Source organism: Myiozetetes cayanensis, unplaced genomic scaffold (genome assembly GCF_022539395.1).
Source record: "Myiozetetes cayanensis isolate MyiCay16 unplaced genomic scaffold, myiCay2020 scf14, whole genome shotgun sequence".
NCBI lineage: Eukaryota > Metazoa > Chordata > Aves > Passeriformes > Tyrannidae > Myiozetetes > Myiozetetes cayanensis.
Window position 1 is genome coordinate 1,842,917 of NW_026087048.1, and position 12,146 is coordinate 1,855,062.

Sequence of the window (12,146 nt, forward strand, 5' to 3'; positions counted from 1 at the left end):
TTTTCCCGAGAAGTCTTTGCTCCATCTGGTTCCCTCCCCAGTCTTTCTTCTCAGCTTTGCTTTTGCCCCTTTGTTCATCAGAACTGAAGCCACTAATACAGGGGAAGTGTCCCTTTCACCTTCAAATGGCCTTTTAATATTGTAATTGTTTTCTTTTCCACTTGAATATCAACCTTTCTAACCTCACCTTTGTAAGAGTGAGCAGTTTTACTCAGTTATTAGTGGGTGAAATGCAGAACATTTTTTCCAAAGCACATCAATTCTCTGTGAAAAGTAAAGAATTTGCCTGATATTTGTCTAATTTTTTTTCCATTTCTCCCCAGTTAAAATTTCAGGAGAGAACCTTTAACTGGGAAATCTTCAACGCTTTCAGATGATTCCCACGAATGAGTTGTCATTGTTGAAATAGCTCAGATCTGAGGGCTTTTGATCTGTGGGCTTTTAATTCTGAATTTAGGATTATGAGTCAGAATAATGTCATGTTTTTCTAGAATCAGTATTCCTTGATAGCTTCTAATTTTTAATTGGTTTTCTAAACATTCTGTTAATATGATTTCTCCCTTCCCAGAGCATGTCGTCATTCTTAGCCTGTTTGTCCCTGTTCCAGAAGTTTTGGTTCTGTAGAAATTTTTCAAGGTAAAAAAATAATCAAATGAGACCAAAAAAAAACCCAAATACAGATTTTGAAATTTTCAGCATAATGAAAGAAATATCAAGGATCTTTCATGATACTGTAGAATATTGATGGTACTAAAATAACAATGGAAAAGAAGAAGAAAACAGTTTTATGTTGTGATAAGATGTATATTCCTGCAGATGGTTCAGATTTCCATTGCATTGCCCTGGGGTGAATTCCTCTGGAGAAAGTTTAGTGCCCATTTCACCAAGAGAGGGCTGCCTCATTTTTGGTGTGGTTTTGCTTTGCCCAAAGTGCTCTGTGTTAACCAAGACAAGTTAAAATAGTGTATGTTCTATTGTACTCTACTGCTAGGAATTACAGCATCTCAGATACTGAATCTTTAACCCTCAGGCCATAATCTGTAACTTGTGTTCAGAAAAAAAATGAGCTTATTGGGGTTGTGCTGGAAGCTGTTTGATTTGCTTTGGTCAAACCCTCCCTGTAAATCCCAGCTGGTTCCCAGTCACAAACTGCCTGTGGTGAATCCCTGCTCCATCCTTCTCCTGCTTTCTCAGACCAGCTCAAGCTGAAACCTGGAAATTCCTGTGACTGATGGGCACTGGTGCAGCTGCTCCCTGCCAGCTCTGCCTGCCCTGCTCCTCTGGGTGTGCTTTGAAAGGAGCCAAAACCAAGGAACAAAACACTGCTGGCCCTGCACATCATTTTGTGAACCTTGCTGGCCTGGCAGCTCTAGCACTGCTCCTGTTTTCAGCATCATTACATTGACCTTGCTGGCCTGGCAGCTCTAGCACTGCTCCTGTTTTCAACTTAAACCACACCTAAGTAAAGAAATAACCTTCTTTTACCAGTCAGTGTAAACACACAGTGCATGGGTTGTGTTTATCAAAGCAGTTCAGGTGATGAACACCAGAACCTCAGCTCCAGAGGAACTCCCAGTCAGCTGTTCTTCAGGAAACTGTCACCAACCTTGGAGGATTCCCTGCTGATAACCACGTGCCATTTGACCCCACCAGGTAAGGACCAAAACTCACTTACACTGGGTTTTTCAAGCTAAAAGCCTGCAGTGCCCTCAAATCCTTTATTCTGCTAAAACTGGTTTTCTCAGCAGCACTTTTGGCTGGTTCACACATCACCAGCTTCTGTGGGAGATGGAGGCACCAGCTGGTGCAGCATTTCAGGGGCACAGACAGAGCAGTGAGCCCACCTTTCCACTGGGAGCAGCTGACTCCTGGGAAAACCCGATGTCTCAGTGCCACCAGTGTCCCTGAACCCGAAAGGTTTTCACCCACTCCTGCATTTTTGCCCATGAAGAGCTCAGGGCTCTGTGGCCACAGCTCACCCACGTGGTGTTACAGACACAGACTGCACCTTTTTCTTGAAAATTAAGGGACTGGGATTTTTCTGATTGCTTGGTTTTGGTTTTTTTATTTTATTTTGGTTTGTTGTTGTTTTGTTTTGGTTTTTTTTTTTTGCATGATAATTAGGCATGGGTAATTAAATACAAGATTTTAGCATCTTTGTAGAAGTAAAGGACCAGTGTGAATAACTCTTGCAGCTGTCAACATTTCTATGCTGTTCTTAGGAGATTAATAGGCAACCACAAAAATTTGTTCCAGGCAGACACTTGGCATTAAAAAGATGCAATCCAGGACTTTTTTTTTCCCCCCTTAAATTTGAATTAGGCCATTTTTAAGTAGGAAAATTCTTTATGTTTTTGAAAGTAGAGATTCCTGGCATAGTTCTGGTTTCACAGGGAATATTTAGGGAGCAAACAGGGGCCATGGGACTCTGCTTTCTGTCTTGCCCCTGTTCTGCCCTCTCTTCAGCAAACCCATTTTGTGTTATGCTTTCCCACTTTTTATCACAGCCTGTGATAGGGACAGATCAAAAGTGCAGGTTTAGGTTTATTCTCCTCATTTTTCACTTTCATTCAATAAAAAGCCCAGGACTGGTTACACCTATTGACTCTTCTTTGGGAACTTCTGGAGAATTACATCTGGTTATATATTCTGCACTCAGTGACTCTTTCATATCCCCACATGTAATATAAATAAATTAAATACCCCATAATGTTCTTAAAGTTGTCATATTTCCCCAGCCACCATAACTGGCTTCCAAGAGAAAGCTTTTCAGCTGTTTGTGGAGTAAATGACTTATTGTGAAGACAGGAGAGCAGAAATTGCTCCAGTCCCAGTTCTCTTGTATCACATTTCTATGCCAGATTTCTGCTATTCTGGGGAGAAAGATTTAGCTTTAACACAGCAAATGCTTCCTCTTAATTTAAAATGATAAAGGAACTCGGAAGAGGAAGAATGTTTAGAATGTTAAAAAAAATCGTTTTATTTTAGAGAGAGATGAGGAAAAAGAAAATTTAGGAATTTTTCTTCCTTATATATTAAGAACCCCTGAATGCAGACCTCACTCGAGGCTCTGTGAGCTGCTGGATGCTCAGCTGGCAGGTAAATCCCTCAGTGACCCCCTCATTTCTCTTTTTATCTTGAGTGCCTAGTTTTGCTTTCCAAACAAGCAGTGTGGGCTCTGTGCTGGATTCCAGCTCTGAGTAACATAAACCCCGAGGGGTTTTTTTTTGTGAGTTCAATCAAAAAATATGCCATGAGGTAACAAAGCACCCGCTGTTCTTGGGTCTGACTTTTGCTTCATACCTCACCTGTCAATTTAGAGTATGACTTATTACTTTCTGCCCTGCTAGTCCAAGGCTTGGTTGGTTTTTGAATTTTTTTAGTAGAATTGTCTCCCTCTTCCCTTCGTGGTGATGCTGAGATGTGCTGCATGGGTGGCCAAAATAATTAGGATATATCCTTGATAGCAAGCAATCCAGTGGAAGGCAGCAATGTATTTAGTTGTCTGCTTCACAAACTGCAATTTTTCAACCTGTTTTGATGTTTTTCACAGCACACAGAACCAGGGCACAAAGCAGGTTGTGGCAAAGGCACTAACTGGGAATCAGTGATGAGCTCTCATTTAGAAAAGGCTTCCTTCCTTCCATCTGATCCCTACAATGTTACAGCAGTTCTCAAAAAACTTCTCTTTAAATTAAAAAAAAAAATCACATAATGTTTTTAGCATCCAATCCATTGAAACAGTTCGATTTGTCCTTTGTTTACTGTATTTAAATTTAAAGAATATGTTTCAAAGGTCTTATGAAGATTTACGTCGTCATTTATTGAACAAATTATTTATTTAGGTGAAAAAAACACAAAAACATTCTCCCCCAGCCATTTTTTTCCAGAATTCTTGACAGCTTAAGGTCTTCATGCTTTGAAAACCAGTTATTAAAATAAACTGCACGCAGGAAGGAGTGAAATTTAATGTCATGCAAAGTTCAGAAAGGATAAAAAGAAACATGAGGAACTTATTCTCAACACCAAGCTCCTACACTAATACTGAGAATTGACTCACCTAAGATAGGAGGAAGAAAAATCCCATTGTTTTTGTGTTAAAAATGATTTTTCACTAAAAAAACCCACCATAACTTGGTCTGAAATGGTAAGGTTTTATCTTTTATTATTTCTTTTTTAACATTTGGTGCAGGAGTTCATCATCCTCCCCGTAGGTAGAGCACTCCACAGGTATTTTGTCTTTCCATCCTGAGCAGAATTTGATCCTGGCAGTGCTGTAAGAGCTAATTAAGAGTTTCTACCTTTATGTTCTGAAGCAGCTGAACTTCCTCCAGTCCTGACACTCTGTGGGGATTTTTACAGGGTGCTCATTATGTGATCCATTAATGCCCAGAGGATCTGGGAAGTGAACCTGGGAATAACTGAGGCTGTGGGAAGGAGAAAAAAAAATAAATAATACCCATAGCAGGAAGTTTTAAATAGATCATTGTCTTGAGTGCAGGAAATGCAGTTATGCCCTGGAGTGTTATAGAAACAGGCATCTGTATCTTGCTTTCCATCAGATTTGGGAAGTACTTGGTGTGAACAAGAAGGGCTCGAGTGGGAGGTGTACAGTGTACTTTGGGAGGTGTACAGTGTACTTTGCTGAGGTGGGTGGCTGTGGACAACAGGCTGAACCTAGTGCTGTGCTTCTGCAAGGAAAATAACCTGCAAAAGAATCCTGCTTCGTGCAACAGCCCTGGCAAAAACCTGCCTCTTGCTTTTCTAATTCTAATTAAGATTTAAGTGCTCAACACTAACCCCACCTTCTAATTTGGAATTTATTTCAGCAAACCAACAGGTCTTAAAATGCAACTTGCCTGTTGTACAGCCAGGTTCAAATACATTGGCAAAATGGTTAAAAAGTCACCCTCTGTCCCTCAATGTTCGCTTGTCCTCAGTGTGCACATTCAGTGTCTGCTCAGTGGGGGTGGGTTTAGGAACAAAAGCAGGAGCAGATGAGCAGATCTCGCCCTGAAAATCCTTCAGGCTCTCAGGGGTAATAGCAAGAACTAAACTAACTAAACTAATCCTTCAGGCTCTCAGGGGTAATAGCAAGAACTAAAAGCTGCCTATACAGAAGTTGAACTGGCAACTTGTCAGGGATGCAGAAACTGCCCCTGTTTTACACAGCTCGGACTTGCAGCAGTTGTCAGCTGTAACAAGGGCTTGGGCAGGAGGAGCTGCTGGCAGAGCCTCATTCTGTCAATGAAATGAGTCAGAATGTGCAGTCCCACTCATCTCTGCAGCCTGGAGAAACGAGTCCAGAACAGCTAAACCTCACTCTCAGCAGTTGTGTTTTGGAAGCCTTTCCTCTCTAGAGCTGTGTGCTGAAGGAGAAAAGTTGTGAGCAGTTTGCTCGGGATTTGTGTTTGATGTGCTGGTGTCAGAGGTGGAAGCCTCTGTTAGCAATCGTCATCCTCTCTCATAAACTGCTGAAGTGAAATTGTAATCAGCAAAGTCAAGCCTTTGCAGAAAGGCCCCTGGGGAGCTGAGCCTCTGGCCCAGCTCCCTGCTGGCTGCCCTGGGGACTGTGCAGTTGGTTGTCTGTCCCACGGTAACATCCACGAGCTCTGAGTCCCTCGGGCAGGGGCTCCAGTTACAGATAATTGTTTGCTAAGCTTGTTGTTCCTGCAGACAGATGAAGGTCAGAATAGCTCCTAATGAAACTTTAGCTCCTGGCTGGCTCCTGGCCTGCCATCCAGCTGTAGCAGCCGTGCCACTGGAGTGCCAGTGTTCAATTGTGGTTGATTAACAATCCCTGTGGCCCCGGGGGATGGCTGAGAGGGATGTTAACCACACTGACAAGCAGGGGATTACCACTTGCAAGGGGGAATTTTATTGCTGCCACCTGCAAACTGCTGGTTTGCTCCCGCTGTTCCAGTGCCAGTGCCGGGCTGGGGGAGCTGGGACCAGGTTCTACACAGATTTCAGGCCAAGGTGTTGCTCAGTAAAACTGATCAGGAAATTCAGAATACAGGGACCGTGTTACCTTCAGGATGAAAAGGAGGTGTGAGCTCTAATTATCTGAAATTATCTTAATGCTCCAAACTGCCATCTGCATGCTGAAATCTGATTAACCACTGAGGCACGTTTGTGATGGATGTGCAGAGATTCCTCTCTGCTCTCATCCAAGGGCTGGTGCAGGGCAATCCCTTGGCAGTCTTGTATCTTCTTGAGTATCTTCTCCAAGCAAATGGAAAGCCCTTAATTTCGGCATCACGGTACGTGAGATCATTTTAACTACCTCAAAGATCATTTTCTCTAAAGAAAAAGAGTATTCTTCATCAGATTTGTCAGCTTGTTATGCTCCCTTTGTATCGGACAATTTGGTTCTTACACTGGAACATAAAAGATCTGTGTTCTGAGGTTTGAGGAAGTTACCTTCAAATCAGGATTAATTCCAGGAGAACAATCTGGGAATTTATTTTTCCTGTTTTACTGGGGCAGGGAGCAGTATATTTTTGCTATTTTTGCTATTCCATAGCAAAACCAGCATGCAGACTAATGGGAACATCAATTTCTTTAACAATAAAAACCATTAACTGCCAAGTGATTAGTGAAATGTTTCAGAGAAAGGAACTTAAAGAAGACAGATTAACATGTATTTGTTATTGCAGTGGGTTGGATTTATTGTGTTTTCCATTGCTGCATCTCATCCATCATGCTAAGGACATGCCAAGTAGCAAAGACCTCAGTGATGTGAAATGCACGTTTGCTGTCAGGGAGGGAGGGAAGACCAAGATAACACTGTGGGATATGAGGAGAGAGGGGTCAGAAGGACAGATCAGCACCTGGGCTGCACTCCTATTTCAGGAACTGAGACTAAACACTTCCACACTTCTCCTGCTGTGGCAGCAGCTTTCAGCCTGTCCAAATATCAGGTCTGAAGTGAAGGGGATAAAGTATTATTTGTTCTGCTGCATGATTAATGATTGTTTATAAAATACAGCTGCACGCATCTTTCTGCCCTTTCTCCCCTCTCAAAAAAAAAGACTCAGATCAGACAAAAAAAACTGCTCTGGGTTTCAGCAGATAATTTTTTCTGTTCTTTTTAAGTATTTGTCTGTTTCTTTGGTTTGGGTTGTTTTGTTGTTCCCCCATGGGTGTGTTTTTGATGCCAATAGGAAAACTTTGGCCAGACCTGGCAGGGTTTTTGGCTGTTGACAAAAATTTATGCTGTCAATTAAGTTCTCAGGACCTTCCCACCAGAAGGGTAAATATTCAGATGAACTTAGAAGTCTTCTGTCTTCCAGAAGTAATCTCTTTATCTTCTAGTCTTACATTTTCATAAATTAATTACATGCTTATTTTCTTGAGGTCTACCCCCAATTTGATTGAAGTGGAGATAAAGTGTAGGAGGATTGAAGGAGATAAAGTGTAATGTAAGATCTACTTGCTATCAGAAAATTTCCTTTTCCCAGAGGCAGATTCAGGCAGCAGAAAATCCCAGTGCTGCCATTTCTTCTTGGTTGGGAATCTCTTCAGACTTCTGCCCAGATTCCTGGGTCATCACTCTGAGGCAGAAAGGTTAAATTAAGGCTGCATGAATGTGGACACATTTTCCTGCATCCTCTCTAACTTCAGAGGGATGTGTGATGGTTGAGATCCTCCCCAAGACACAAATTAAATCCTGTCAGGAGAGGAGCCCTCACATGACCAGCCCAGCAGCTTCTGCTGATTCACTTACTGGAGCAGCTTTGGTTTTTCCTGGCCCTGTGTGCTGCAGGAGGTGCTGCTGCTGGATGAACTGCTCTGACCTGAGATATCATTTCAGGACATTCCTGAAACACTTGAACGTGTCCCAGCTGCAGCCAAGAGAAGGGAAATAGCTGTCTGCCCGATACTTCCCTGCAGCATCTCCCTCTCTGCTGGTGGATGAAGGGGTGGACATCAGGAATACCACTGGGGTTGTCATCTCCTGTTTTCCTGCTCCACTATTTATTGTTATATACCTTGCCATACCAATAAGATCAGGGACACAGATCTGTTCGGGGTTTGGGATGGTAATTGTTCTTTATTCTGCAAAAAAAATCCCCAAAACACCTCAGAGTTAAACTCCAGGACACCTTGTGGTCTTGCAGATGTGGCAGTGGATGTTACAGGGGTAATGGATTTATCTATAAATAGCTCAAAGCAAGGATGGAACTGTCTGCTCAAGGGATTGGCTCCTTGGACAGGACAGGGGGTCTTTCTACAACTTTTTCTCAACTTGTTTTCAGTAGAACAGGGTCTGATATCGTTTGGCATAGGAGGAGATCACAACATTTAATGGAATTTCTGTGCCAGTGTAAGGTTGTGACTGGACTCTCACCAGGAGAGAGTCACTTCTTCTTGGATTTGTTGATTCACAGTTCCTTTCAGTTTGGTGTTTGGGTGCAGTTGATTTTAATCACTTTTCTTTCCCTCTCATTGCATTTCACTTGCTCTTTTCTGTTACTCTTCATGGTTCTTCTTTTCACTTGCACAATACCAAACCTAAAATCAAAGAGAACTGGGTATTTTTTTTTCAAGACTAGTTTTTTTAAGCACTGTTTTTTAAAACACTAGATTACTGTAATTAAATTTAAGTAAGTGACTTGAATAGAGACTTCACTGAGTGGAACATAAATCCAACAATGTATAAATAGAGGCAGTTTTAAATGATCTATTAATCTTTTTTGGTCTAAAACTCTCCAAAGCTATAAAGAGAAGGATGTAGGAAAATATCTTACCAAGAGTGATCTTTGGGGTTTAATTATTTTTTTTTCAGAGAATTACATTAGTAATTCATAACTACCAGCTAAAGCAAATCTGATTTTAACAGGAAGCACAAGATAAGACCTTGGGAGACATGTTTGCTCAGCTGAAAACTAGGGAATAACAGTAGTGCAATGAGAGTGAAAGGAGTCTTAGGGGGGAAAAAAATACCTCAGAGCTATTTTAAGATCTTAGGTCATGAGTTAGGTCATGAGCTTCTTAGCATTTGGTGTGGTATCTGAGCAGACCCTTGGGTTACAGATCAGGGCAGGTGCAGAAGGCTGCTCTAAAAATACTTTTGTCCTTAAGGAGTTCACTAATTTCTTGACTGACAAACCAGACAGAAACAAAAGTTCTGAAGAGGAAAATTATCAAAATAATTTAAAAGGAAGTTAAATCTTTATTTTCCCATAAATCACCCCATAATTCTTAAATACAAAAGCTGCACTGCTCTTCACCGTTGCCCAGGAAATGTCACAGCAAACCTTTGCCGGAGTTACAGCATGTGCTGAGCATGACTGGCATGGTCAGGAGTATTTCTGTGCTGCTTTGCTGCCTCCTGAGCTGTGCAGAGAACTGCCAGGATTCCTCCCTTCTATTTTAGGGCCTTCTCCTGCCTTGTGGCTGAGCAGACGTGACCCTTTCCCTCAGGGCGAGTTTGGATGCTTTTATGCTTCTTTTAGGAAATATTGTCCATTTCTTTAGTGCAAAGTTCTTGGAGAGCCCTACAGGCTCAAATACACTCATTGTAGTAGTAAAACCTGCCTAATCTCCTCAGTATCTACTGGGGTGTTTTGGGGTTTTTTTGTAGATGAATACAGATGTTTTCAGTTTCCTATTTTTGGATGATGTGCTACACTCTTGTTGCTGCTCCCTTAGTCCAAAATGAACCTTCCTGTTTTACAAGGGCTGCAGAGCTTCAGAGACCTTTGAGAAATTGGTTTGTATTTCATTTATATTTGCCTCCCTTTGAGGGAACCCTCCACTTCTGACATGGCACATACAGGCCTGTGAGTTCACTCCAGCTGACCTAATTTGAATCCTTAATAATCTTGTCAGAAGTAGGTTTTTATAGAACTGGCAGAACCAGTTGGAGTATAAAGTGGGGTGTAATTTCCTGTATATTCCTTAAAAAAAAAAAGAGACACCAAGGAGAAGGAAAAGCAACTCCAAGTGCATGTTAGAAGTTTTCCAAGTGATTATGTCCACCTACTCTTCTGTCTCTTCCAGGAATGAACAATGTGAACCCCCTTTGACCAGCCCAATCTGGGCCCAAAAGGCAGATCCTCCTTAAGGCAAATTTCTGCCTTTGTCAGGGGATCCCTGGCATGGCAGGAACAGCGTGACATCACCAGCTCCCAGCCTTCCTCTGGGAAAAAGTGCTGTGCTGTCAGTAAGCCTGCAGTGCAACATCACCCACTCTGAGGAGGAGCTGAGAGTTTCCAAACCAGAAATCCCGCTCTGGTTCTTGGTGTTGGCTGGCTGGGTTTTCTGGAGAGCCCGATTAAATTAACAGGATTCAAGAGGAGTGCAGGAGGTTCTCCCCAGAAACAAGTGAATCTGCTGTTAGGGAGTCCCTGCACCACTTGTCAGTGAGAGAGATGAGCTGATGAGATGAGATTGAGGTATAAGATTAGCCATTGTGGTGAAAAACAATGAGAGGCAACAAATAACATTGGAGAACTGATATTATGGCAGAGAAAACCAAACTTTGTGCTACCTTCTTTTTTTTCAGTATGCAAAAACAATTTGTGTAGTCTGTCTTCACATGTCAATTAAAGAGGGAGAGACTACACAAGCTGTTAGATTTCCAAGCCTGTCTTTCTTAGCCAGCTGGAACAGAAATTTCCAAGTAATTGAAATTGTTAATGGAACATATAGCAAGCATGTTTACACGTGTGTCTGTACTTTTCATATTCTCTCTCTGAGGAAAAGAAAAAAATCACCATCAGCCAGTTCAGCCCCATGGATGCAGGGCCATCTTGCTATAAACAAAGCTTATTAACTGGACATTTTCACGTAAGCAGAACCTCAAGGTTTTGTTTTTCTGTGGAGGTGATTGCATCCTCCAGGTATTTTTTATAAAAACCTCTGGAGTTCCTTTCCTTCTGCCCTCCTCTCATGCTTTCTTATGTATCCCAGAGGCTCCCATGTCATGGCTCACATTCTTTTAGAAAAATGGAGCTGCACATGAATTCTTTAAGAGCCTATCAGCACCACTCCCAAATTAGCCAGACAGGATACTGTTTGTTTAATTTCGCAAGTCTTTGCCTTCCCCAAAGTGAGAAGAGCTACCTCAGTGAATTCCCAGCCGTGATACTCCACGCTTCTTGTGGAATTTTTTGTGAGAGAGGAGTAAGTTCTCCTAAACTAGGAACAAAACTTACTGATATGTTAAAAATGCAGTCAGGTTGTTGAACAATATGTATCTAGGTGTCTTTTAAATATTCACTGTATTTACTGTTTTACTAATCTGTTCTAATTGACAGAAATGTCAAAGCAAGGTAAGTGCAAAGAGAAAAACTCCACTTTGGGGTTGGTTGCGACTACATCTGCAGACTTCTTCAATACTCTGGTGTTCTAAAACGTTCTGTGACAGTGCCGTGTTTCGCTTTATAACTTGGACTATTTTTCTGTTATTTTACTGTTATTGTTGTAGTAGTTTGGTTAGTAAACCAATGCAATGAGAAAGGAATGCAGTGAGAAATCTTTTCTTTAAGTAGGTGTAAGGAAAGCTGCTACTTCAGCAGTGGCCTCATGCTCTCTGGTAGCACTGCACGTGAATCCCTTTGGGAGCCTCTCTGAACTGGGGTAGTTCATAGCTGGATTCAGAGCATGGCCTTTCTCAGGAGTAGGGGAAGGTCTGAACTCTGTTCAGGGGGCTTTGCAGTCTTGCAGAGCTGACTGTGGTTTGGTTTGTTCATGGTGTGGTTTGTTTAAGCTCTGCAGGAGCTGCTTTGCAAATCCAGCCCTAACTGCCCTGGCACACGGGCCAGAAGCTGTAGGACATTCCCTCCTCCTGCAAAGTAACATCAGCTCAGCTGATGCAGTGACAGCACCAGGGAGGAATTCTCTGCTGCAAGGACCAAGCGTAGACAAAAGAGGCTGCTTAATTTTCTGTTTGTGCAGCCCAGGTCTTGTGGAACTCTTGTGTACAACCATGCCCTCTCTACCCTGCACAAGGGAGCGTGTGTCCTGAGGACAGCGTGTTGTGTCTTGCTCACTCTGCTGATGAGCCTGTGAGAGACCCGCCAGAAGTGAATTAAATAGGTCTCTACTTAATTATATGTTATTTTGTTAATTGTCTCTGCTGCCTGTCTCTCGCTGGCGTTACAGAAGGGTGCAAGTCACCTCTGCAGCCCGTTTCT